The sequence below is a fragment of the Vidua macroura genome, chromosome 6, assembly GCF_024509145.1.
Source record: "Vidua macroura isolate BioBank_ID:100142 chromosome 6, ASM2450914v1, whole genome shotgun sequence".
NCBI lineage: Eukaryota > Metazoa > Chordata > Aves > Passeriformes > Viduidae > Vidua > Vidua macroura.
Window position 1 is genome coordinate 32,030,008 of NC_071576.1, and position 26,878 is coordinate 32,056,885.

At 37.7% G+C, this 26,878-nt stretch overlaps 1 long non-coding RNA gene across 1 annotated transcript; it reads left to right on the top strand.

Moving 5' to 3' along the window:
- LOC128809060 (uncharacterized) lies at window positions 1-25,094 on the top strand. Its single transcript, XR_008437594.1, has 4 exons — window positions 1-494; window positions 17,008-17,095; window positions 23,400-23,483; window positions 24,845-25,094. It is a non-coding gene; the product is annotated as an uncharacterized LOC128809060 (long non-coding RNA).
- The last annotated feature ends 1,784 nt before the right edge of the window (window positions 25,095-26,878 follow it).

Consider the following 26,878-nt stretch of genomic DNA (forward strand, 5'->3'; position numbering starts at 1 on the left):
GGTACCTTGGAGCACAGCCAGGGCCTAGAGAGGAGCAAACTGGGCCCACAGTGGGAGCTGCCAGAGGAGAATATCTCACCCTCAGCCTCTCTCACAGATGACCCATGGCCTTCCAGCTGGTTGGCTGGTGAGAACCTGAAAATGCCACTTCTACCCTTTTGGCTCAGGGCTTAGGTGTGAAACTGCTGAACTCCTGCTCGCTACGAGAACTTTCCTGCATTTCTGGCAGGGGCCATGGAGGGGACACTGGCTCCCTCAGCCCAGTGTCCCCAGCACATGCCATTCACAGCCCTGTGGCTGATCACTGCCACCCAAAGATTTTGGTCCAGATCGGCACATCATGGGCACCTACCTGCTGGAAGAGAGTGAAGGGGGAATGCAGGGTGACCCAGGGCTGTCCCTACCCCCACAGCAGCAAAGCAAGGCCTTCCCCAGAGCCCCTGTTGCCTCTGAGCCTCCAGGACATTTGGCCTCCCTGCCAACACCCCTTGCAGGTATGACATGGGTCCTCACGGGTCAGCAAGGAGCAGGATCTGGGAGCCCAAACTGCAAATGTTCCCATTGACTGATTCCATGTTGATGTGCTGAAATGGAGAGAAGGTGGAGATGAGTCCTTCTTGGTGGTGCCTCACTGAGGCTCACTGTGCTTGCCCTTGTAGCTTCGGGAAACACTTCTCCCCTCACCATTCCAATTATGCTTCCACTTGCAGTACAAAAATCTTCCTCACCTAGTCCTCAGGTACTGAAACAACTTCACCTTTTTTCTTTAAGTTCTGCCAGATTCAATTTTGTATTCTGTCTTCCAGACAGAGGTGAGACATTACTCTCCAGAGTAGGTCTTCAATCTATCTAATGTCTGCCAAAAAATGATTACACATGGTCCTTCGCTGGGGTGAGGCAGCGACATCTCCCATAGAGGAGGCTGAGGTTGCAATATGGTATGTTGGTTTGATACAGGGACTCAAACTTCAGCAGTTAACACAATTTTTTCTTCAGAAATGGGCATTCAAAGGAAACTGCTTTGCATAGCAGCTGCAGCCATGAGTCTCAAAGGCAGAGAGAGGGGTGATAAGGTATTATATAAGAAATCCTAGGACTCAAGATAATGGCATTTCCAAATGGAAAAAAAAAAAAAAAAAAAAAAAAAAAAAAAAAAAAAAAAGAAAGAAAGAAAGAAAGAAAAAAACCCTGTCTTTTTCAACCCAAATCTTCAGGTTTAGCTTTAAAAGCACTCCATCAGAGAAATACAGAAATCTATGATTAAAAAAAAAACAGTTTAGAAATATGAATATTAAGAAGCCTTTAGCCTTTAGTCAATTCAAATATTCAAAATAGTCAGTTCAGGCATGAAATAATGCAGGCCATTTTTATGATTTTAGCCTATGAATTGTGAGATGCATCTTCACATAATAGCGTATTGATGATCTGTATTTTCAAAGCCTAGATGCTTTTTCTTTCTGGACAAAGTTTAAGCTCACATCTTGAGCAATGTTGTCTTGTGAGTTTAATTTTCATATTGTATTCTTAAATGTACATACATTTCTGGCTGGAGAAGTAGAGAAAATAAATTTCAATGCAAAATTTATTACAGTTCTAGCATAAAATACCTAGTCATGCCAGTAACTTATATATTCAAGTAACTCTGGGAAAGTAATTTTCCCTATTTCTGCTGCTGGTGCTCTGAGCAGATCTACAAAGTTCAAATCTTCTATGCCAAAAGACTGCTGCTGGCAGACATTTTTTTTACATGAAACAAGCAGTCTGTAATTAAACACCTGTAGATGGCTGAACTCAGTGATTTATGAATGCTCTGGGACATATAATGAATCCCTGCAGCAAGAATTGAGTCCATCATTTGGGTCAACAAAGCAAATGAGTTCTAAGCACAATTTAATAAAGTCTGCAAGACAACATAGTTATACTTCTCTTGCATTTAAATGCTCTTATGAGAGCACTGCACTTACACAATGTCTTTTAAAAGGTGGGGAAATGAGCAAGAAAGGAACAATCTTCATGTTTTAGTCAAAACATAACAGTTAATGTTCCTAAAAGGACAGTTCAGACTAAAAGACAAGTGTGAAATCTGTAGAAAATACCATAAATTCTTCTGGAGACAAGATCTGAGTATTTCTGCTTTCCCACCTCCTGCTTCTGAATAATACCATCCTTCACTTCCACAGATCCTGAGAGACCATTTAATTCCCACTCTTTAGCTCTGCAAGTACTGGTGCAACTTATATTAGTAGGTCTATTAGTAGGTTGACCAGCTGCTGACATTTTGATTGTGATTTTGTCTTGTGAGCCATAGGTGCTTTGCAGCAACAGATGAAAGTCACAGGAAATTTTTACACTGTTTGACTGAGAAGAGTCGTCAAGATTTTTTAGGTTCTGTGCCATGATAATTGAGCTAGGTTGCTTTGGGATCTTCACATTGTGAGGATCTATCAGTGCTGGTCCAGGATATAGATCCTGATCAGTTCTTTGCATATTTAGCACAGGTGCAAGTGTCCCATTCTTATTATAGTTTCTGAGCAGCTTTCCATTAGCTCAGAATCTGAGAAATATCTCTATATATGAGAAATATTTCTGTGTTACTATATAGGTGTAAATATACATATAATGCCCTTGCCACTCCCTAGGAAGGCAGTATGACTCCAGTTCCTGTGTGAGGAAACTTAAAATGGTTTGAGAAACGTGGAATATTTGGGTTTGATTTAAAAAAATATATTTTGACATTTCTGAACTGATTTTTTTCCTAAACATATTGGTCTCTGAAAATGCCAGTTTGGGATGAAAATAGTTTGGAAAATATCAGCCTTTTTCCCTAGGAAGGAAATTTCATCTGTCAACTCACTGTATCATCCAAAACAAGTCAAGGGCAGAAATAAGCAGAAAACACATGTCCTAAATAGGTACCTTTCTGTCTGTTGCTGAGCCCAAGGAGTTTAGCTCAAATGGGAGCCATTTGGCATGGCTGCTTGCCTTTTTTTTTAATGGCCTAATTTTGCAGCAGTAGCCATGACTATCATAACAATGAAAACAAAGAAAAAACATGGAATTGGACCCAGACGTAGCAAATTCTCTCTGCCTGTTAGGGGAAAATCCAACCAAAACCTTCAATCCCAAACACACGCTAAATTTTCAGGAGGTTTGCCTAGGGATTCATAGCTTCTAGCTCTATTTCATCTCTGCTACCAGTAATTGTATCAGATCTGTTTATGAAAAACAAACTGCAGGCTTCCACATTTTTCTAGCAGATTTATATTCTACATCACCTTGGAGTTATTCAGTTACAAAGGAAGAGAAAGAAAGTGTCTTTAAGCCAAATTCTTTGTCCTCATAATTTTGGCAGCAGCAGGGGCTTCTAAATTAGCTTTTGTAGTTAATCCCAACAGGTCATGCTGCTCTGGTTTCTGACTTCTTTTCACTTTGTGTGACCACTGTCAGCTGTTCATTCAGGAGGAAACTTGCTTTATCCTTTCAACCTACTGAAAGCAGGCTCTGCTGAGTGCTTCCCTCCTATTCCTAATGCCAGGGCCTGCACAGTGCCCTGCATCAGTTTCACTGTCAGCAGCTCTAGTCAGTAGTTGCAGCAGAGGACTTCTTCCTCAGACATATATAGATATTTACAGTTCTTGTTTATTATTTCTCTAAATAGCAGCCAGCAGAATAAAAATGTATGACTCACCATCCTGCCTGATCTTTCCTTAAGGAAACATTTTTCTGCCTATCAATTAAAAAAAAAAAAAAACAAACTATGAAAGAATACACAAAACAGAGTAGGCATGATACAACCATTTATGGGTCTCTGAGAGTAAATATGTTAATATTGGTTTGCCTGCTTAATAAAGCCTCAGGCTTTGATCTTGGACAAATAGCTCTGTAATTTCCCACTATTGTAGCTGATGATGAAAAGGATCCTTCCTTCCTTCCTTCCTTCCTTCCTTCCTTCCTTCCTTCCTTCCTTCCTTCCTTCCTTCCTTCCTTCCTTCCTTCCTTCCTTCCTTCCTTCCTTCCTTCCTTCCTTCCTTCCTTCCTTCCTTCCTTCCTTCCTTCCTTCCTTCCTTCCTTCCTTCCTTCCTTCCTTCCTTCCTTCCTTCCTTCCTTCCTTCCTTCCTTCCTTCCTTCCTTCCTTCCTTCCTTCCTTCCTTCCTTCCTTCCTTCCTTCCTTCCTTCCTTCCTTCCTTCCTTCCTTCCTTCCTTCCTTCCTTCCTTCCTTCCTTCCTTCCTTCCTTCCTTCCTTCCTTCCTTCCTTCCTTCCTTCCTTCCTTCCTTCCTTCCTTCCTTCCTTCCTTCCTTCCTTCCTTCCTTCCTTCCTTCCTTCCTTCCTTCCTTCCTTCCTTCCTTCCTTCCTTCCTTCCTTCCTTCCTTCCTTCCTTCCTTCCTTCCTTCCTTCCTTCCTTCCTTCCTTCCTTCCTTCCTTCCTTCCTTCCTTCCCTCCTTCCCTCCTTCCCTCCTTCCCTCCTTCCCTCCCTCCCTCCCTCCCTCCCTCCTTCCCTCCCTCCCTCCCTCCCTCCTTCCTTCCTTCCTTCCTTCCTTCCTTCCTTCCTTCCTTCCTTCCTTCCTTCCTTCCTTCCTTCCTTCCTTCCTTCCTTCCTTCCTTCCTTCCTTCCTTCCTTCCTTCCTTCCTTCCTTCCTTCCTTCTTTTCAATTCCACATTTGGGCCTCTTCTCCCACTTGAAATATAAGTATTTTTTAATAAGTCTTTCTTGTTTACAGTAGAGCTAGCATTTGAATGGAGAAATACTTTAGGCAGAAAATTATTGCTAACAATCATTATTTTCTTAAAAAAAAATAAAAAGGTTCTTTCTTGGCAGTAATGTCTGTGAGAAATAGGATCCTCACAAACATTCGGGAAAAACTTTACTGCCAGCTCCACACATCACATTATTTTTCCCTTTAAAACTAATAACTAAATATGAAGATGTAGAAACCAAAAGATTGAACTGCAAACCTTACTCATGTTCTCACCATGCTGGAAGTGAATGCCACAGCACTGCCAAAGTACCAGAAAGCTGGAGGCACTCTGAGGGCCCCAGCACAGCACCCTACTGCTGGCCAGGTAGCATAGATGTATGCAGCAGCCTGGCACTGCTAGGCTGTTCCTAGCTGCAGAAAGCTGAAGGAAGAGGGTTTATTGCACATGGGAAGAGTGATGCTGTAGATGATACATCTTAGTCAGATTTGAGACTGTTCATAATTCAGAGTAAAATGAAAGATAATATACAACATAGAGCAGAATGTACTGAGTTCTTTAAAGAATGCTTCTGGACATAGTGCTTGATATTAGTTTCTTGCACTCTGTGCATGAAATATTTACTTTTTGAAGCTTGAAACCAGTGAACTGTGCACGAGGGAGAGAGATGACTGACACAACCACAACATATCCTTTTCCCTCTCAGCTCTCTTCCTTTCAGTATAAAAAGCATACAAAAAAACCTAAAAGGAACTGCAAGTGCTTGCAGTGCCAGGAATGAAAAAGATTTTTCTTTTAGTTAATTTTCTATGCAGAATTCAAAGGAAAAAATGGAAATAATTTTTGTGGAGGAAAGGCAAGCTCTTTTCATCTCCTCTGAGAACTAAAGAAAAATTGAGCTTTAACATCTAGCTTGGAAATATCTCTTCTGTGAGCGATCTGATAAAAATTTAAGGGACAAATTTGAGCTGTGATGGATGACTTGTGGTTGTGACTTTTCAGCAGAGAGGAAGAAGGATATTTATCATTTCAGACTCATGGAAAAACCTCATAAAATAAGGACTAGATTGGTAAACATGAACATGAAATGACTTAGGTTATTTCAAATGCAATGCAAAGCCTAAAAATGTAACCAGTGACAACCAGGCAGAAAAACTCTAAATTTAAGTAGTCATGAGAAGCTGGACTGTTATAAATGACTTTAGGAATCTGCGGGGGAAAAGTACATTAGAATTTTGAACCCAAGTGCTAAATAAATACTTGATACACTCACTGGGTTACATATTTCTGCTACTATTTTTATAAATTTCCTTCTCAGAAGAGTCTGTTCTGGACAGGATGTCTGACCTCCTGCATAACTCAGGCCACACAATTTCATCCAGCCATTTCTGCATTAAGCCCCAAAACCTGCAGTTGAATCAGGGCCTATCTTTCACAAGGGCAGGACCTCTTGCACAGAAGACTCCACCTGATGGTTAAAAATGTGGCCAGTTGTTTTCGCCGTTAAGAACTTCTGTCCTGTTTCTGAGCTGAACCTTGCTTCAGTTGGCCTTTATATTCCTTGGAATACTAATTTAAGAGCTCTTAACTCTCAGTTATTAGGGATGACTGGTACTCCACATTCCATTAATTGAATGTAAATGCCAGTGAGGATAGGTTATGGCATGAGAAACATCCCCAGTTCACACAGTTGTCCACTGTTTGGCACTCTGCAATATCAGGTTCAACAGACAAAGGAATCTGCAGAAGATGAAGGTTTGAGGAATGGAACTGTGGTGTATAGAAATCTTTTCTGTACTTTTATGTGATCCTCATGATAATCAGAGATGTTTCTGGAACAAGAAAGTAGTTGCTATATACTTTGTAGGAAATATAGGTGATCGTGCCTATTTAGAATCAATAATTGTAATTATTTAGAATCAATAAGGGGATCTTACTTTTTTCACAAACTTTACTGTGCACCTATCTGCATACAAGTAATTAAAAAAACCATCTAAGGATCAGTGAGAGACGGAAAGATATGTCAAGGTCTAAACATCTTGTGTTCAGACTTGTTTAAAAATTTAGTGGCTACCCTGCATTTGCATGGATTTGGACTCACACTTATTTTACACAACTCCTAAGTTACCCTGTGATCTGCCAAACTGAGGAACAGACTGATTTAAGATTGCAGTCAGATTCATTTGAATTTTTCTTTCTTTTTGCACAAGCTTCCTTTTTTTTAACCTTTCCAAATCTGAAGATAAATAATTTCATATGATCTAAGATTTTTTAAAAATTAAATTCACATCAATCTTGGTAATAAATCTACTTTAAAAATACATTTCTAGTTTTGGCTGCACATCTCAAGGTTTTGCTACTACGTATTTTTTCCCTCCAAGAAGCACTATAGTTCTCCTGTCTGGATTGCAACTCTTGCAAAAGAACTGTGCCTATTTCTTTTCTCCAAAATCCTATTAGAAATACAGCTCACATCTAACAGAAGTATTTTCATCTTGCTCTGTAAAAATGTCTAGTATTAGTGAAATAATGAAATAATATATCATGAGCTTATTAGTGTGCCTGCCTCAGGCCCTGCAGACACTGCAGCCTGGAAAGATGCCTAATGACATGCAGCTATGTTTCCTGACAAATTTGTACACAGCCACATAAGAAGCTGAAAGAAAAGTGTAGGAATAAATTCCTGCAGATGGATAGATGTAAAAATTAAAAACAGTATCTTAAGAAGAACAGGCACTCTCAGGTGTGTATGAGGGTTTTTTTGGTCATTGACAGCAAGCCTTATGTGGATCCATGTTACAGGTCCCAAGAAACCATTCCCACTATTTAAAGAACTTTGAGGTTTCTTCTCATCACACAGGAGGATTTCCGCTCTATGGATTTCATTATTGAAAGGTACCTCCTGTAGGAACTTTTCTTTGTTCACCCCTCAGCAAGACCTTCCCATCAGCATGTTACCTATTGTCAGCTTTCCCATAGAATGCAATGGGGGATGGGGAGAAAGCCATTTGCTGCCAGGGTAATCTGCCCCAGTTTTGCACCAGTAACACCCACTGAACTGTGGGCAAATTGCTTATATGGAGGATATAGGATAACAGAATTAAATCAGATTGATCTGGTGGTAAAACATTTTTTTAGTTATATAAAGTCTCATGTGTCATCATCGTCCCGTTTTACTGTTTGAAAAACTGTTTTAAGTTTTCAGATGGCTGAAGACCCTGGACCTGTAAGGTCATGGATTTCTCTTCCTTAATGTTTTTATAGAGTTGCTACAGAAAAAAATATACAGGAAAAACACAGTAATCACTTTTTCATGCCAAGTTTACTGATCCTTTATTGATTATGCTCATAAAGAGGGATGAAGTATTACCATGTTTGTTATTGTGTTAACTCTGCTTGCCCAAGAGTCACCAATTCTCTCTGCTACCTTTGCCATCTCTCTGACAATGAGAAATTCTCTGAAACATTCTGTGGAATATTCACAGGAATGCCCATCAAGCAAGCATGCCAGGAGTGTATAGAAAATCAATATGTTTTAAAGATTCAAAGAAACTCCTTGGGCTGAACCAGAAAATATACACAGGAAATATAGGTGTTAGCTAAACAGCAGTTTAGAAACATCAATAACATAGTAACAGATTACAAACAGCAGAGTAGTTATACTGGGTAATGGAAGGCAAGATAGAACTTACGGCATTTATCATCAGGCCAAAGTTGTCACAAAAATGATTGATGTTGGAGGTTGGATCTGATGAAATTTTGATGAAATTTTATTTAATCAAAAGTACTGCAAAATGCTTAAATAGCAAGTTATAATTTCTGGCTTCGGAGAACATTTTTAGTTTTAATATCACCTGAGGTATCTTAATGAAAAATACAGTTACCAGGACATTAGCTGATTTAGAATAGTTCCTAACATTTTTCCATAAGGAAGCTTCAAGTTTTTAGAACAGTATGTAGTTCAAAAGCAATTGTTGGATGTTCTGCTGGGTTTCATTTAATCCCTGGTTGGATTTGTTCATCACCATTTAGTAGAAATACATAGTGACAAAAAAAAAAAAAAAAAAAAAAAAAAAAAAAAAAAAAAGCAATGGAAGTTCTATAATTACCATGTTAATCCAAAGGGCTTTTTTTTAACCTGTCTCCACATTATCCTACCTTAGATAAGTGAGCACTTCAGTGAAAAGGCCTTTCTATTTCAGTATCTTGGTGTATGTTTTGTTACACATATTTGTGCTGGACATTATAGAGAATCATGCATAGGTATACCTAGATAAAAGAAAATAAAATATAACAAAAGAAAACATTATTTCATTTGCCTCTCCCTATTTAAAATACTAATTTTACTGCTGGTCTTCCTAGGGGGTCCTGATATTAGCCATTGGCCCACTATGCTAAATAATAATAAATATAAAGCAAGAAGAAGATCTCTGTCTCAGAACTTAGAGCTGGAACAAGTCAGAAAAAGACAAAAAAATTGGCATTTATTGTGTATGGCTAAATAGACAAATTAATCTACTGCTACACCCTTGCGTATGTAGATTTTTCAGATTTTTAATTTAAATTAATGTTCTTAAATACTTTGTAATGGAACAAAAAGCTCAGTATTTTAAAGCCATATTTTATCAAAAGTGTCTGGATTATTTCTAGGTATTTTAACTGTGAAACTTGTATCTATTTCTCATAGCATCTATTATATACACCTTATTGCTCTGTTTCTGTTTTATTTCTCATCAAAACTAATAGACTCTCTTTATGACCCATTCATAAGAAGCACAGAGAAAGAAATAATGTTAATGATATACTTTTATGGGTAATTTACAATTTTTTGTATGCTATGTAAACCCCTTGATTCTCCTTTAGCTAACATGTAAATGCAGCTGGATGCTTCTACATATATACAATGGCTTAAGGCAAATAGTGCCAGGACATGCTTCTGAGAAAAATTAGTCTTTGTAGCATGTCTTCCACTTTGACAAGGCTTGGTCCATTTTCTTTACTTGTCATTTTGACTGGAATCACATACAGGAGCAAACCATTCTACTAATATTCAATATAATTCTATACTTAGAGTCCACACTATTGGTCCTGCCTATTCCACATATGCAATACAATTCAAGAGGTCCCAGGGACCTCATGACAATGAAAAAGAGGAGTGGCAATTTATAGATATACTCTAGCTTGATTGAAAATGCTAGCTGTTATTGAAAAAAACTAAGAAACAGTTAAATCCCTGGACAAAGACCAAGGAAATGGTAGTGACCTTCGGCACAAATACTGTCAGTGCAAAGTAGGGAAAGAGCTTAAATAACAAGGTAAGTCTTATCTAAGCACAAACAAAACATGACTGGAAACAACACTGGGTCAGAGATAGCAAAACGTGAAAGAGGGGCAGGAGGGATGTAGTTTATTATTTGAGGACTTCCTTATTCAAAGTAACGTGAATGCACTTTCAGAGTAGGCAGAACTTTTGGGAAGGAATGAAAGAAATGGGTAGTCAGTACTTGTTGAAGAAAAGGGTGTCAACACATTTATAACTAGCTGCCAAAAATGTTCTGTTGATAAAGAGCTTTTCATGCACATTTGATACTTCTACCCTCCAAAGAAAATTTACCAGTGACTCTGAATGGGAATGCTCACTTTTCTAAGCTGAAAGAAGTCATAAAAATACGTTTATGACTATTCAGGAATTTAGTGAAAACTGTGGAATTCCACAGACATGTGAGATGAAGGTGTAAAATCAATGCTTATTTTATTTTTCTGATTCCATTTAAATCAGACTTGCAAAGTTAAAGCATTTTGAAGAAGGTATAAGTTATAATTTTAGACAGTTTGCTGAGAAAAAATAAACTTTATTGCAGATCCAGAATTTTTCTGTCAAAAGCTTAGAAAAAATAAGAAAATGCTCAAAATTTTGGGATAAGTTCCACCTTATTCAAAGAAATTCCACTCTATTTTTTTTTAAAGACCAAAACTAAACAAAACAAAAATAAAAACAGAGAAAGGAAAACGGCATCTACCCTGCCTTGGTGACGTAGGTACTGAAATAAAGCTCTGGATTCATGTGATTGTCGCATTGGGAATTTATGACATGAGACCTCAGCACGTTCCAGTCCTGCTTTGTGCATGGGGGTGGGGAACACCCTGTTCACATACGAGTGTTGTCCATATATGTCTGGAAATTCCGGCGTGTGCTGACATGAGCCGGCTTCTGCATGGGTGCAGCTCAGAGCTCAGTACAGAGCTGGGATGGACACAGCCGCCAAAGCTTGGCCAGGAACCTCCCTCGAGGAATGTCAGGAATGCCCTCAGCATTTATTCAGCAGGAAGCTATTGGCTAAAGTCACACGTCAGCAATTGCATAAGTTTCCTTAACAAAGCAATCTGGGTTTCTTCAGAACACAGATTGGCTTCCCAGTTACGTGGGTAGAAGATAATTTGTTTCAATTATATTAAATCTTCTAAATCAGAGATCATGTTTTGCATATCTATTTCTGTTTGCTTTTTGCATATAAACTAGCGTTGTCTTTTGGCCCCACTGTATCTGTGTTGCTGAAATAATTCTGATATATTTGAATCTACGAATAGTCACAATTTCTTTTAAGAGTTATCTAAGGGGAATGGTAGATCAGAATAATAAGCAGTGACAGGTTTAAAGAGCAAAATTTTACTGGCATGCTGTTAAAAACAGTCAAGGTAATAAATTATGCATATAAATGCCCAGTGACAGACAGTCAGTAGTGAAGAAGGGCTACAAATTTGCTTCTGAGACCCAGTTACAATCTATTCAGAACATGGTTTGACAGTGAGAAAAGAAACATAAACCTTTAACTTTGGAGTTTGTTTGGGATTTTTTTAAAATAAATATCTGTATCAGTAAATGGATAGATTAAATTAACAAGAGATATAAAATTTTGAGACTGCCCTTAAGCAGCTACATTAGGAAAGTGATCAAAGAAATGCAAATAAATTTTCAATGTCTTACAAAAGTGCCTTCCTTCAGCTTGCTCAGAACTTGTTACTGTAGATGCTGTACACTTGAGCCTAAGGACACCAGTGTATTAACTTCCGTGTGTTAATCATGTGTGCAAATCTACATAATCTTCAAAATTCTTTAAAGATTTGACATCTCGCAAGTTCAGGCATTTGCAGCAGCTGGTGTACAGCCTGGGACACAGAGAGAGCTATTGGCAAAACCAAGTTTTTCTGTCCTTTTCAGTGATGGTATGATCCACAGAGACATTTTATGAGTTAAGACCATACTCAAAGACAGTGGTCAGTGAGGCACACACACATTGCTCCTTTCTCATCTCATGAGACGTCTAGCATATTGTTTCTTACCATGATGGGAGGTTTGTATTCAGTCTTCATGGTTTTTGTTTTCTAGTAAGTAGATTCATAAGCCTGAAAAGATAATCTTCTCCATAAAAAAAAACCATAGTACTCCATCATCATCTCTGCATGAACTCATCTTTAATTATGAATTTGACAACTGGTATATATGCATGGGATAGAAGAGCAGAGCCAGACTCACTGAAGCGGGTTCCCACCACAGCTGCCTGTTGAAGAGTAGAATGATTTTGTTTCTTTACTCTGCAACTTCTAAGTTTGTGTCAAGTTCAGGTGTTTCCTCCATTGCTTTTGAATCACATACACACACATATATACACACACATACAAAAAAAAAAAAAAAAAAAAAAAACAAACCAAAAAAAAAAAACCAACCACCAAAACAAAACAAACAAACAAACAAAAAAAAACCAAACACAAAAAAAGAGCCCACATTTGCCTAGTGAAGGCTTAAACATAGCAAATCTTATTATGGTTGAGAAGTAATGGTTTAATTGAGATAGCAGTTTTCCTCAAGTCTTAAAGAAATGTATTACCTAGGGAAGAAACTGGAAGTACAGATGTACTCATGGAAATCCTACACACCTTTACATATCTTTCTTTCCTATGTTTATGCATAGATATGTGCTAGTGACTGTATACATGTGGGTTTTGCTTTTCTCTGTATAGGGTATAGCTGAAAGGATATATATGATATTTTAGATGCTTTTACATTGCCACAGAAAAAGCACACAGTATTCTCTGCTTATACAAACTATGACTCAGTTCATGACCTAGGGTTAAAACTTCAGTGAATGTTCAGCTACATAGATATTAGCTTTATTTTACCTGGTCTGGTACACTGTCAGTTGCTCATAATTTGACTGGAAGCCAGACATTTTCTACATTAGACAATGGATGTCTGTGTGTCCAAATACAAATAAAAAATCCTTTTGGCTTTTGGTCAGTAGCATAGTATTAAAATACAATATACATAAACACATGCATGTGTATGTATTGACTGTAGAGATTATAGTTCTAATTTCTGCTTGGTCCATATTTTGAAGAAAATGATTCTTAGTCCTGGGATGAAAGTATGTATTTCACATTCATTTTCACCAGGCTGGATTTTTATATACAATTTCTAATTACACTGGACTTCCTCTAAGAAAGTAGGACAGTAGGTCATGAACGGCCTGAATTTCACTTAGCAGACAACTGAAGTAATCATATACTTCTCTATTGTTAAATTCTGTTTAGATTGACAGACCAAAAAGAGTAATTAAGGAGATGATATTTTTTAATTTACTTAATTATGAGAAGCCAGGTTACATCATCTCTGCTGTCTCTCTTTTCATTGGTAGAAATTAATGTAGTTAATAATTTCTTAATAGAATGGCAAAGAGTTAACATATACTTCTTTATAGCAGAATAGTCTCATATGTTTTCTCTTTTTTAGGAACTCACAGAAATATTACCACTAGTGTATAATTAAAAAGACTGATATGTCCTTGGTGTGTAGCCTCTGCCATCATCTTTTACCAAATAACAGTACAAATCCTGATTAAACACTTTTCATTAATTTTCTTTTCATAGTCTCCACTTTTAGAGTAGGAAAAAAGAACTTAAGGTAATTATTTGAAAAGATAAAATACCACATGCTGTTTTGCAGAAACTGCATGGTAACTTTAATGGAACATCTTAACTCTGCAGGAAACCAAAGTAACTGAGTAATAAATTGTGTCATCTCTGTCTCTGTTATCTCCTGATAAATTTCAAAGATCTTACTAGACCGTATTTTTATTGAATAAAGTGAAATCACCATGAGAAGTGCTGCTTCATTTTGCATTTTCTTGTGAGAGCGAGATTGTTCCATATTCTTGGTGTAATTAAGACAGCAAACAAGTGGCATTACAGGAACAATAACTCTGGGAATGGTTCTAGGTTTGAAAGTGGTTCCAAAGGGTTTCTTAAAGGTAGAACTACACATACCATAAGTACTCATGCATGTAACTGTGAGATGAACATAGAGACACAGAACTATATAGTCTGGAAAGGAGGTCTGGAATTCATCTAGCCTATTGTATTCAGAGCAGGCCCATTGTACAATAGATTTTGGCAGCATCAGCAAGGCATCTTTAAATCTAAAGAGCACTTACAAGTCAGACCAGTTCTACTGAGAGTATTACAGAGTAAATTATTTTCCCATAGTCAGCTGATCCAGAGAACACAAGAACATTACTGAAGTGTTACAATACTAATGAGGAGTAAAACAACTGAGAAATTGCTACTGCTGTCATGTTGCTTCTGAGCTATAGTATAGGAAATAGGTAAAAATAGCTTGTATCCAGGAGTATTATCCAAGCCAAGAGTAAAAAACATAGAAGCTCTTACTGTTTGTTAAAAAAAACAAAACATCAGCATCCCCATGTACCAGATTAAGTATATTTTGACTTGTTCAACAGAACATGCATTAAAAAAAGCTATCCATTCTACAGTATAGAAGCTGAGAGCTTCTGAGATACATCAATCCATTCTCCAGCTGAGAGAACTAAAATAATCTTTCTGATTTGAGGTAGGACCTTTTTCATTGTTTTGGAATGTTTGAGATACACTATTAATGGGAGAGATCCAGATGATCTTAGAAAATGTCATGGAATAGTAGTTTGTTATAGGCCTTTTATAGATTTGGCTGCTTCTCTTCATGTCGTAAAAGACAAAACCAAAAACGTCTGGGACACAGATCAGTAAAATGGCTGTTACTTCTAACTGGTCATTGGTTACAAAACTACAAGAAGATAATAAAAGCTATAAAACATCTGCTCTTATATGAGATCGTACTCCAGAAATTGCCAGAGTTGGCCAGAGTTGACCAGACTTGAATGTTAGTCAAACTTTTTGTTTCTACTTGCTCAAAAGCTAAAATGAATAGAATTGCAAGGAGAATGGTAACCCAATAAACTTTTGTCTTGACTTTTCCATAAATTTGTCCTTTATTTCTTGGAAATGTAATTGATCTTGCTATAAATATATGGTAGCTAGCATCTAATAAAAAAATCTATATACATATCTCTGGTTTCAATATAAAAGCGACATTTATATAACCTCCAGCATATTACGCAATGGAGGCTAATAATGATATGGAAATAAGGACTATAAAATGGTGATTTTGAAATATAATAAACTTTGATGAATACATCTTTTTAAAAATTAGCTCCACTATTCTGTGTAGATTTCAAATAGCTGCTAGTCCCATTCATGACTAAAATTTGCTTCATACTGAAATACATATACTCGTAGAAACATTTGGGTTGGAAGGGACATTAAAGATGATCTAGTTCCCAGCCCCCTTCCACTAGACAATGCTGCTCAAATCACTGTCCAACCTGGCCTTGAACACTTACAGGGATGGGACATCCACGGTGTCTCTGGGTAACCTGTGCCTGTGTCTCAATATAATAATAAATTCCTTATTGTATTGAGACAATTGGAATAGCTATTATGAACATTTCCAGGTCACATATATCAGATGTTTGTGCCTAAACAATCAAGCATTGCCACTTGTGTATGTCTGATATTCAATTGTATTGTCTCAATACAATAAGGAATTTCTGTCTAGTGTCCAATCTAAACCCACCCTCCTTCAGTTTAAAACCATTCCCCTTGTCCTATGCATACATTCCAATGTAAAAAGTCCCACTCCAGATTCCTTGTATCATTTTTCAGGTACTGGACGACAGAAGTAAGGTGTCCCCTCAACTGTCCTTTCTCCAGGCTGGATGAACCCATCTCTTTCAGCCTGTTTTTATATGAAAGGTCTTTCAGTACCCACCATCTTCATGACCCTTCTCTGGACATGCTCCAGCAAATCCATGTTGTCCTTATGTTGGGAACCCCAGAGTGAGACACACTACTCCAGGTGGAGTCTCATGAGAGCAGCTGAATGGGAAAATCATCTTCCTCGACTGGCTGGCTACACTTCTTTTGATGCAGCCCATAATGTGCACAGCTCTTCAGGCTGCAAATGGGCACTGCCAGGTCATGCTGAGCTTCTTGTCACTCAATGCCTCCAAGTCCTTCTCCTCAAGACTGCTTTCAATCCATTCTCCACCCAGCCTGTACCCATGTTTGGGATTGCCCTGACCCAGGTGCAGGACCTTGCACTTGGCCTCGTTGAACTTCATGAGGTTCACACAGACCCACCTCTCCAGCCTGTCAAGATCCCTTTGGATGGCATCCCTTCCCTCCAGCGTGTCAGCTGCAGCACACAGCTCAGTGTCACCAGCAAACTTGCTGAGGCTGCTCTCAGTCCCACTGTCCATGTCACCAACAAAGATGTTCAACAGCGCCAGTTGCAGCACTGACCACTGAGGAACATACACTCCTGACCAGTCTCCATTTGGATCTAGAGCCACTTACCACTACTCTTTGAGTGTGACCATCCAGATTTTTTATGCACTGATTGGTCCATCCATCAAAGGCATGTCTCTCCAGTTTGGAGAGAATCAAAGCATTGAAATGCTTAATGCTTTGAACAAGTCCAAACAGATTAAATCAGTTACTTTCTATATCCACCAACACTGTCACACCTGTAAAAAGCCACTAAATTTGTCAGGCAAGACTTTCTTTTAGTGAAGCAAATTTGGCTGTCAACAATCACCTTATTTTCCATGTTCCTTAGCATAGCTTCCAGGAGGATGTAGGTTCTGTACTTCTTTGTTCACTTTAGGTAAGAAGCAATGCTTCCCAAATTTGACATTATATGAAAATCCAAGAAGCTTGAGGCTTTTAGTTTAGTCTGTCTTAACTGGCATTCTTTTAATTATGAGAAAGTATGCACAGCAAAAAGATCTTTTATTCTAGTGACTGCAGGTTACATTGAGGTGGGATGTTGTCTCCTTCAAAGCTTTCCTCTCTTTCTTCTCCTATGCTCTGTCAGGGAATTATGTACTGTTTTAATGCTGCTTATCTTATTTTTGCAGTACCTTTGTCCTACTGGAAGGTTAAAGATGGAGAAGGAAATACTTGCTCCCAAGAAGCAGAAACTGAACTCTTCCTAAAGTTTGTAATGTAAGATATTATTATCTCTCTTTTACTGTGGTTTGTTGAAGCTTATTTTCTTTCATGTTTTATAATAAACTGTGGCATTTAACAGTGTCTTCAATAACCTAGTTAAATTTTTTCTTCTTTAGATGCCAATGATTAATTTTTTCTGTGTATTCAAAGAATTTGTTTTTTCCACTACCACAACTACAAATTCACACAAAAAACAATTCCTTGTTAAACCCTCCCTATACTCTTGCTAATTTATTCAATGAGCAGTTGTCTATTGTCTTGCAAGCAACTAAGTGAGCATGTTCATAAATTAATGGATATATTTAGATATCTTTCTTAAAAACTTCATCACCTTCGTTTGGTTATTAAGGAGAAAAAAGTCCTTTATATACAAAAGTAGTTTCTTCGATGACATGTTGCTTATTCTTTAAAATATGCTGGCAAAATGAGACAGACATGTCAGGATACTGCAGTTACACCTGTCAAGGCCATTCTATGTCCTTATTTTCCCTGTAGAGAGCAGTGTTCCCCTGGGCTCATTCAAGGCAGGAATAGCTCTTATGAACATTTCCAGGTCACATATATCAGATGTTTGTGCCTAAACAAGTATTGCCACAGTGTATGTCTGATATTCAATCTTGGTGTAATTTTTCATGTTAAGCAGGTGGCATGTTCTGGGAAAACAAAACATTGTGCTTCTTCAGTGCATCCTGACCTTTTCAGCCACCCTTTCTTTGGAAGGTCTGACACAGACTAACAGCGTCTGCCCCATCTGACATCACAACATCAGTGCCTCTTTCAGAAGGAGTTTCTTCACAGTAAATGTGTTTTTTGTTCCAGTAAATCTGGTAATGCCAGAAATGAATCTTTTCCAATCTGGTTTCCTAGATGCATGACTGTGGAGGGAGGAATTTAAACAGAAACCAGAGCTGCTGACTATTCATCAAGGAAATATTTTATATAAACAGTTAGGATTCCTTTACCAAGCTTGTACATTAGTATATTCAATTTACTTTATGTAGAGCTTGCTTCCCAAATATTGTCCAGTCCAGTGTCTGGACAAGAACTTCCCCTGTCTTTGTTTTTCATCAAGCAATAGAGTAAAAACTTTTCATCTCTCATATTAACTAACTGCTTCCTATATGGTAGAGCTGTAAAACTTACATATCATCACCCTTTATTTCCTACAAGTTGCAAGACATTTTCTTTATATTAAAATTAGATGGCTTGAAGAAGTAGGAAAACATATAGCCTACTAACAGTGTTTGAAAGGTTTTTTCAATCCTTAAAAACAAATAGGGTCCTCACATATGCTCTCTGGCAACTCATAAAAAGAATGTGCAAAATGCAGTGAGAGCAAAGCCTGGATGAGGTCCTGACATGTTAGATACTATGTTCTTAGCCAGAGAAGACTTTCACTGGCTTTCATGCACTAGAGAGAACATGTATGGTGCCAGTTTATCATCTCAGTTGCACCAGTTCACAGTCCTGAAATTACACTTCTTTCAGCTGCAACTAGAATTAGAATTGATTTCAAGTATCAAGGACATGTATTACAGGCTTGTGATTAAAAATATTTCAGTAATGAGATTTTGATCCAAAAGATGTAGAAAGCAAAAGAGTTAATATATTTTACACTTATTTTCATCAAGTTCAGTGACAAGTAAAATCTGAGCTCAGCTGCCAAGCAGACAGCTCAGCTCTGTAATGATGGAAGATGAAACCTGTTCATTTCCTTGCATTCCTTATTATGGCCAACAGTTCATTTTCTAAAAATATGATCGTGGAAAAAGTTAGAAATGTTTCAATTGATTCAGTTCTCATTTATAAGTCAGGAATTTACTCCACAGCTATAAACAAAGTCTCAGCATTTTGCAATCACATAAATCAGATTATAACTTGTACTCTACATTTATGTTGTCCTGAATAGTCTTAAATTACTTTAAATGTATAAATTCATCAGTACTCAGATTTTGCATTGCTTTGCAGGACTTTATATTTAAAAACTACAGCAAGGAATTTATCAGGGGAGCAAAAGTCAGTATCGAAACTCATGTCATTAAAACTGAAAGGAACTTTTGCAGCTTCATTTAGTTTCTGTGACTTATATCCTAAAAAAAAAAAATAATAGCTGCAAATAATATGTTACAACAAAGCCTAATAACTTTGCCTCTCAGTTTTGTTGTTTTGCTTGGAGTCTCAGTACCTGAAATTTTATCTATAAATCAAACTCTTGGAAATAAACTTGCTGAAATCACAATCAGAGTCAAATATTTATGTGATGATTTTTGTGAGAAGTTCGGTAAATATGTTGTCATCAGTTAGAGTCTCAAGAAAACATCTCAAGTTTTTATCTCTTCAGCTTGGAAAAATATGATTCAGTCATGGACAGGAATATTATGCTTGAAAAAACAGCTTCCTAGCAGGTCTGCACAGGAGCACCTTCACTGTGCTGCCCAGTTTTTAAAGGTTTCTTAGTGTGCTCATATTTCTTTGACACATCCACAGTTGAGACTTGGACAGTCTTTTAAAGACTCCATCTGTCTTCCTTCCCCATACTGATCCCATTTGTTTCTCTTCATCACTCTCTCCTCCCTGACTCCCTATATTTTGTGAAATTTAAGCTTGATTGTTTCTTGCTTTTTATCTTAATCATGCTGTCTTCTCCCAGCCACAAACATTGAGATCCCATTTCCATACCCCTTTTTATTACCTTCTTCTCACATTACTTGACTTCACACTTTTCCTTTCACCTCCTGCCTTGTTCACCATTCCTGTTCTCATTTCCATACTGTTTTAGCAACTTTCCTAATTTGCAGCTACCTTGTCTGGCCTAGGAGTCCTTCTGCACTCATGTCCTTTGCCATGGAACACATCTTGCTTGTTTAGGTACTGGTACTTTGTGCCAACAGCCATTGTCCTGATTCTGGCTAATGGAACTCCTTCAGTTCTCCAGAACTGTCTCTTCAATAGCCTCTCTTTTCCTACCCCTTGACTTCTGAAGTGTTTGGGTTCTTGTTTTCTATTTCCATACACTGGCTAGCAATTGACCAGTGTTCCCAGGGACTACTGCAGCGTAGGTAAACCCATGGGTAAATAAATAAATAAATAAATTCCATATATCATATTTCATTGTGAGTAAAAAACAAGCTGCTATTTTTTAAAGTTTTCCTTAAAAGCCTCAAATGCCTATGAGTTAGATATAAATCAGAATTTAGAACACACTGGAAATCTGAGAAACTAAGGACTTTTGTATTGAGTATTATAGATAGATAGGAAACCTTGGTCCATGCTGGAATCCTTCCAGTTTTTGTGACTTAACTGAATACCAAGAGAAACAAGAATTTATTTTGTATCATTTACAAACAAGGAGTGAAAAGGAAAGGGAAAAAGTAAAATTACCATGAAAACCATAAGTCTGCAAGTTTGTGCAATAACATTCAGAGCATTAACTGCATGGTCAGAGATAACCTCTGCTCATGTTCAGCTGCTGACAAAAAAGCAAATAAGGTGCTGGACAACTACATGGTCTAAAGTAATGGTACAACTCCACCTTACATATTTTGATTAAATCTTCATATTCTGTCTCAAAAAAACAAAAAAAAAGGATTGCAGAATTATAGCAAGTCTACTAAAGAACAGAAAGCATACAAACTGGTTTTTAAAGTTTATAGCCTGCACACACTAAGTGTGGCTTTTATCTTCATGGGTACAGAAACCAGGATCTTCATGAGAACCTTTCCTGAGTGTAGTTCAGTTTAGATACTTAGGTTTTCACACAGGCTATTAGTTTGGTAAGGTCTAAAGAGATTTTATAGATGCTTTGAAATAAAGGGTGCTGTATAAATCCAGATTAATACATTTTTCCTGCAGGTAATATTTATGTTAATTTTGCCATTTTTCAGGTTTCCAGTGAAGGAACAGCTACTGGCTTAGTGTTTAACTCTGCATATTTACATAAAGCTTTTCCATGTTACTCCTCATTCTGAAGAAATAAAGCATGCTTGTTTAAAAAAAATTCTGAGGCACATTCCTGTAAAGTTTCATTTTTAACCTATTCCTTGCTTTCTATTTATATTACACAAATACAAAGATAAAAAGCTCAGCAAATCTATGTAACTGCAGTAAAAGCAACTGCAACATATTTTTTTCTTATAATGTTCTCATTGGCTATTTCAGAAACTCACTTCTTTGAGAGTGAGAAACTTTTTAAATTCCAGTCTAAATTCATGCTTTATTCTTCATTTTCTATGTCTCTTTCCTCCTCACAGATGCTTATTCTGGCTGTATTTCAAGAAAAGAACTGTCCATCTTCTCTACTTCTGTTTATCTAGATTTGATAAACTGTGTAATTTTGTTACAGTTACCTAAGTTTCCACAGACATGGGAGAGCAGAGCTGTACGCATTTTTTCATTTTGGATATGTAATCCAGGCTGTGTGGAAAAAAAAATTAATACATGCTCTTGAAAGTGCCCTTTCTAATACATCCTGCATTTGCCTAGATATTTGACTTTTTTTTCCTGGAGATTTAGCTGTGGTGTTTAACCAAGCTGAATGACTCCTACAATGGGACAACCGGATAGAGGAGAGCAATGAATGTTGTTTACCTGGACTTCAGCAAGTCTGACACTCTCCCATGATATCCTGACAGGCAAGCTCAGGAGCTGTGGGCTGGATGAATGGACAGTGATGTGTTTTGAGAACTGGCTGAATGACAGAGCTCAGAGGCTTGTGATTAGTGGCACAGGGTCTAGTTAGAGGCTTGCCACAGGTGGTGTCTCCCAAGATTCAATACTGGGCCCAGTATTGTTTAACTTATTCATTGACTTCTTGGATGAAGGGCAGATCCCTCCTCAGCAAGGTCACTGAGCACACAAAGCTGGGAGCAGTGACTGATAGCCCAGAGGGCTGTGCAGCCCTTCAGAAGGACCTCAGCAGGCTGGAGAGATGGGCAGAGAAGAACTGCCTGAGATTCAGCAAAGGCAAGTGCAGGGTCCTGCAGCTGGGCAGGAATAACCCCATGGCCCAGCCCAGACTGCGGGCTGAGCTGCTGGGAAGCAGCTCTGTGGAGAAGGGCCTGGGGGTCCTGGTGGACAGCAAAGTGTCCCTGAGCCAGCAGTGTGTCCTTGTGGCCAAGAGGGCCAATGGGATCCTGAGCTGCATTAGGAAGGGCATGGCCAGCAGGTCAAGGGAGGGGATCCTGCCCCTCTGCTCAGCCCTGGTGAGCCTCACCTGGAGTGCTGTGTCCAGTTCTGGGCTCAGTACAAGAAAGACAAGGAGCTACTGGAGACAGTCCAATGGAGGGCTATGTTGATGATTAGGGCACTGGAGCATCTCTCTCATATGGAAAGTGTGAGTCCTCCTTCTTTGCTCTACTTGAAAATTAGGACAATGCTCAAAAATCATTGACAGAGGCTTTGTGGTGACATTAGCCAGCTCCTCAAGGATTCTCAGATCAGACTTCACAGATTTTTAGGGATCCAGCTGGAGCAGCTGATCTTGCACAAGTTCAGGGTCAGCTCTCCAAAATTCTCTTTAAAAAATTGTAAGAACTAATGTGTCAATAATGCCTGGAATTTTATGGATTTTTAACATATAAAAGAGAAACCAAACTGCACCTGTCTGAAAAGCCTAAAGGAATCACTCAAAATTTAGAATAGACAAAATAACCTTAGTCTGTGGTCTTTTCCATAAAGAATGAAAAGTAATTTGCAACATTTCAGATAACTCTCCAGTCTTCTGTGATTTAGAATGCTATTCCATTCAAAGTATTCATATACAACAACAACAACAACAACAACAACAACAACAACAACAACAATAATAATAATAATAATAATAATATGAAAATGCACAAGAGGAATTCCAGTACACATCTGTTGTGTTTCAGACTTGAAGTCAGAACAACAAAGACATCAGCACAGCTGAAAAGGTCACTTACGTAGCAGGCTGAGTCAATAAACAGGAATATTTAATCATGGGTTAGAAGTTGTGAGTGACAAACAGGACAAGCTGTATGAGGAAAAAGAATCCCTACATTACAGGAGGTGGTATAAAAGTACATTCTGAGAATTTTCTGATTTTCCTGTGAAAGAGTCACTAAACTTTTTATCGGGGAAGGCTGAGTCATCCTGTTCTAAGTGAACTAAAGTTTGTTTTGGAGAAATTTGTACCTGGTATTGTTTGTCTTTTAATTTTTCATATCATGGTTTTCCATTTGGGTTGGTGATAGAGCTGACAATTTGGAGATAGGGAATAAATGTATAGCACTTGCAATTTGAGCAAAGAAGATAAAAATAATCACATTCTTTATGCCAGGTTTCTGATCTTACTACTACAACAGGAAAGTTCAAAAGCTAATTAGGCAAGATCCAGGTGACACAGGCAGGGTGCCACTGGAAGGTAAGCCTTATTAGATCCATGCCTAAATCCAAAACTTCTATGAAATAGTATATATTTTTTTTAAGAATTAATCAAATTTACAATTTGTTTACATTTCATAGTTCATGAAACTAAAATAATCATATGCAAGATAACAGGTACTAAGAACAAACAAACACAATGGTACCATAGCAAATGAGAAGAAGATCTAATGCAACCTCTTAGCAGTTGTTAAGAATTTGACCTTCAGTTTCCAGCTTCAGAAGATCACATATATTCCAGTAATTGCCATTGAAAACATTTACTGCTCACTGACCAATATTGTCTAAGACATCCCCGAGAACAATTGTTTAAATGAGTATTGATAAAAAATGCTTGCACAATAAAAATTGTTTTTTCCTAAAGTGTTAACTTGAGTTTGGCCTTAAAAAAAAAGCTCCACTACTGTATGAGTAGAACACAGGACACGGATGAAACCCATGGCAGAGAAACAGTCAGCTGAAAAAAGGAAGAAAGAAGCAGATATGGATTCCCTCCCAGCATTTAGGCATAGTCTCATAGTTATTGTAGTATATCAGTATAGTGTATTGAGGGATGTTGTGCAGCTAGGCCCAAATATAATCTCTTGACCTCATACTGGTAGGGGGCAAGATTTCACTGTCATTGCCTTGTGCTCTTCTTGCTAGAGGCAGAAAAGATTTCTGAGGTTTTTCTGGTCTCTCTTTTCACTTGGACCACATTAACTCTAAAACAAATAAAAATAAACAAATAAGCCAGAAAGTTTGCTTTGTACTAAAAAAAGCAGAATCTATCATAAATTTTATAATCAAACTATGTTGAAAATTCTCTAAGCATTATTGCCACATTTTAACAGGGCATTTTTTACTTGTAGAGGAAGAATCCCTGGTGTTTTGGTTCCAAATGCTCCAGCCTTAGAGGATGTTAAAAATTACAAAGAATAGATGTTGGAAATGCCCAAGACATCCAACCCTAGCATAGCTTTTTCAAAAATCTAGTTTGGTTTGCTAGTTTTGTTTCTTTTTTATGCTTTATCAGAACATGCATCAAACTTCTTGGTATTCACACAGAACAGGAAGTTTATAAGTTTATGTGTTCAAGGCCAGGTTGGATGGGGCTTCGAGCAAGGTGTCCGTGCCCATGACAGAAGGATGGGATTAGATGATTTTCAAACATCCTTTCCAACCCAAACCATTCTATGTAGTCTAGAGGAGGACAAAAAGAAATACACACCTTTCTGCCTTTCACTGATTGGAATCAAATACTTTGGGACCAGACCCATGGAATTACCACAGTAGAATTCAATATGGAAGGAAAAGAAACCTTATTCAGATAAAGTTTCTGTTTCTTTGCATCTTTGATAGCTGAAGCCAGCATTTCAAAGATATAGAAAGGGAAGACTCTCCAAAGTAGATAAGTCCCTGTGGAAAAAGCAAGCTTGCAGCTAAATGTAATGAGTCTTGTTTCCCACCATGTAAGACCTTAAAGCTTATGCTACCTAGCAGCCTACATCTGGAATATAAGGTATCAATGTCAGCTAACACGGCAGAGTGGAGAAGCAAATTCCGTGATGTCAAAGATACAGCGCATTTTATAACTGAAGTAAATAAAATTAATTTTAAGGCCAAAAGTTATTTAGCAGTTGTGCAAAAGTCATAGTACTAATTATTGTTTCAGCAGAGTGGTTGGGGGGTCCAAGCAATGCTTTGGCAAAGAATTTGCATGGAGGGCTGACTGCCAAGGGCAGCTGTGCAGTGACAAGTCTGGAATGTCCTCTGAGTAAGGCTGGCTGCAAATCTCTAAGGACTCTGAGAGGGGGAGGTTCTTTAATATCTTGAGAAATATGAAAGCTCCATTCAATAATTAAAAAAAATCATTAGTCATAAAAGAAGGAAACATGAAAATAACCTTGTAACAATGTTGCTGTTTATTCACCCTAGAAAAACACATTTCATGTGTGTTTAGCACACTTCCTCTAAGCTTCACTTTTTCTGACAAGTAGCTTTATGAGGTTAGGGTACACGTAGCAGATCAAAGTTTAGTAAGTTTAACTGCATTCAGGATTTTAAGATTTTTATAATGAAATATAGCTTCATATTCCGACACACCGTAATACAGTATTTCAACTTCCTTATTGGCCAGAATTAGAGTTTTCCATATATTTCAGAAGTGTTACTGTGCTATGTGAACACCTAATTCTGCTCTCTAGGCTCAATACAAGGGGTCACTGATTGAGCAATGAGGTTAATTACTGTAACATCTGTATCGGTCTACTTCTCAGATATATAAAAACAACTTTTGTACTAATGTCCTGCTTTGCTGTTTTGAAATCTAGTAATAGAACATTCTTAAAGTTGTCTTCATACAAAAACTTAAATATACACCACAAAAGCCTTTGGAAGAAAAATGACACAGAATAAAGGATAATATATTTACCTGGGTCTTCCATAAACTCTTGTTTTTAACTGTATCATTTAACTAACAAAGCATAATTCCTATTAATGAACAGAACTACTTTAGGATGCAGTAGTGTTCAAACACAAACCAGATATATTCAGGAACAAAGGCCCTATTTAGAAACTGAAGTTCAGGTGTCTAAGTTTGAAACTTCAGGTATTTAGTGCAGAGCGATCTTCTTTCTATAGGTTTCAATTAATTGTTCTACAAAAAAAAAAAAAAAAATTAAATTTTAAGGCATTTCTCTTACGTTTGATAGAGTGATTTAAATAACATTCTTCTACAAAACCATGTCCTACAAGACTCCATGTATCAATTTAAGGCATTTGTAGATGCCATCAGCTGATGTGCAATCTATTAAAAACACCTTGTTCATAACCAGCCTAAGAACAGACCTCTCCATCACGAGACAATGGCTATCAGATCCAGATCTTCACTCCAAAGTTCAGACTGACAGCCACTATAAAACTGAGTTGTGGCTTAGATCTAGATTAAACATTAGGAAAAACTTCTTTAATGTGAGGGTGGAAAGGCACTGGCACAGGTTACACAGAGAAGTTGTGATGTCCTGTCCCTGGAGGTGTTTAACCTGGAGGTCAGATGGAGCTCTGAGCAGCCTGGTCTAGTGGAAGGCGTCCCTGTCCACAGCAGGGGGGTTGGAACTGAATGATCTTTAAGGTCCCTTCCAGTCCAAACCAATTTATGATTCTATGAATTCTCTTTTAAAATTGCAACACAGTTTGCAGATTTTTTGCATATATATTTGCATATACAATGTTACAGAAGTCTGAAGTTCATTACTTCATTGAAGAAAATTTCAATCTTCCTGCTTGCCTCCCGCTGAGATTATTGTTTGCACTAATGCCACATCTTAAAAGTTTAAATGCAAGAAAATTCCAAGTTACAATATTAAATATCACCTAATATCTAGTGTCATCTTT